This window comes from Anneissia japonica, unplaced genomic scaffold, assembly GCF_011630105.1.
Source record: "Anneissia japonica isolate Jap-2015-1 unplaced genomic scaffold, ASM1163010v1 scaffold287923_len1623670_cov205, whole genome shotgun sequence".
NCBI lineage: Eukaryota > Metazoa > Echinodermata > Crinoidea > Comatulida > Comatulidae > Anneissia > Anneissia japonica.
The window spans coordinates 850,922-853,516 of record NW_022721637.1 but is presented as its reverse complement, the minus strand read 5'-3'; positions in this window follow the sequence as shown (position 1 = coordinate 853,516).

Below are 2,595 nucleotides of genomic sequence, written 5' to 3'. Positions count from 1 at the left end.
ATATAACACCACGTAGATAGTTCTGAAAAGAACTGCTTTTGCTGGTTGACGTTTCGATTGAGTTGCTTCAATCGTCTTCGGGAGAATAATATCTGCTAGACATAATATCTGCTAGACATCATCATTGATTTGTGCAATCAATGTTGGTATTAACGCACAGAATGTCGCTTGCACGCATTCACAACTTCATTTATTATTTCTTAATTTTATATCATATAATTATTGCTTACTTTTATTATATTTTCATATTCTGTTGATGTAAAGCGCATAAACTTGCGCTATATAATTATTGTTGTTATATTTGTTGCTATTATTCTTTTTGTTGTTGTTATTATTATTATTATTATTATTATTATTATTATTATTATTATTATTATTATTATTATTATTGTTATAACAAGTACTGAAATTCAAACCGTACAAAAACGCCGATGACGTCATTAACTATTGCCTATTTAATAAAGTGTACGGTAGTGTTCATGTTGTCAGGGATTCACTACCGGTAGTAAACCAGTACTTATGAGATGAGGAAGCCATTGATAGTTATGAAAAAAAAGTATCAGTATTATTGTACCAAAGCACTTATGACAATAAAGTATAATAGTTAAGAAGTAAAAAAATGTTATGCATTGATAATTATGCATTGCTGTAGACTTGTAAGTTTATGAACAGAAACAACTTGGAGGAACTACCCGTAGAAACTAGGGGTTTATTGGTTTTGAATCTTAAAGCATTTTTAAACGATCTTAAATTACATTTTAAATAAGTTTTACAATTTCTATATATATATATTTATTGTTAAGGCAAATTTTACAGATTTTAAGTATTATTTCAATTGCTCATTATTATTTTATGTTTAATCGGAATAGTGCATTAGGAGACATGATAGTGATTTGGTTCACTTTTAGGAATCCTGTCTCGGCCTGTTTCAAATTTTTTATGCTTTTATTTTGTTGTATTGTAACCGGTTGTTGTTTTTTATGTATTTTATTGAGACAAAATAAATGAAATGAAATGAAAAAAAAATCTTAGATCAGAAAATTAATAGTATTAATATTAATATTTACTAAGCTCATAGCAACGTAACGAGATTCGGAAGGCAACGGCAACATATGAGAAAACCTGGTGATGACTTGGACTACACGAGAATATGGTGTGAACTGCTTATTTTTTTAATCTTTGTAGATCACTTGCCATGTCATCGGATGTTGTTAATTTAATAGGAATTTTAAACAGGATCCTAAGCTAATTACTCATGCTCATAATTACTAATGCTTGTGTCGTCACATTTATACCATTTTGATTGGCTGTCCAGAGTGCATCAATATTGCGATGACATTGAATTTATTTCTAGCGGTCAACAAATCCGCAGGCAAGGCACAAGATTGCATACCAGAAAAGAGCTTAGGCCTACCGATTCATTTCAACCGAGACCCATGCAGTCTTAATTGGTGTTCACAGCAATGCATTTTACAGTATTTTGCCTTAAGTTTTACTTTTCGTTAAAAAAGAAGAATCTGTAAGTGTAGAACATTTCACACACTAGTTCCTGCCGCACTGCGAAATTACAGGAATGAGGTACGGTAACCTTTCTACACTCACAGATTCTTCTTAATCGGTTACTTCCACGCGGATTCGCATTCTCAGAGAAGCCCCACACCATAACCCAGTTAGACGGCGCATCCAGACAACAAAATAGGACTATTTATTTAATTAATTAATTAATTAATTTTGTATTTTTTTAAACATATTTATACAGGACACTATTTCAGACAAGATGTAAAAGTCTGTTTTTAAAAATAGTCATGTTTAAGACAATTATCATGAAATAAAAAATAAATATAGCCTAATAAGAATGGTTAACAGTACAATCATCACAAAACCCTTCAAAAACAATATATAAGTAGGCCTATATATATTATATATATAAGTATATATATATATATATTTTATTTATTTTTTTATTTATTTATTAAACATCTTTAGGCAGGATAACATATACAGGCGAGATCTTACCGCTGTTTTACAATATGGTCCTGCAAACACAAAGTACAATAACAACAACAAAAGGTAACCAGCACAGTACAATAAAATAAACAATAGTAAAAACTCTGTCTCTTATACACATCTAGATGTGTATAAGAGACAGGTGCATTAGGAGACATGATAGTGATTTGGTTCACTTTTAGGAATCCTGTCTCGGCCTGTTTCAAATTTTTTATGCTTTTATTTTGTTGTATTGTAACCGGTTGTTGTTTTTTATGTATTTTATTGAGACAAAATAAATGAAATGAAAAAAAAATCTTATATCAGAAAATTAATAGTATTAATATTTACTAAGCTCATAGCAACGTAACGAGATTCGGAAGGCAACGGCAACATATGAAAAAACCTGGTGATGACTAGGACTACACGAGAATATGGTGTGAACTGCTTATTTTTTTAATCTTTGTAGATCACTTGCCATGTCATCGGATGTAGTTAATTTAATAGGAATTTTAAACAGGATCCTAAGCTAATTACTCATGCTCATAATTACTAATGCTTGTGTCGTCACATTTATACCATTTTGATTGGCTGTCCAGAGTGCATCAA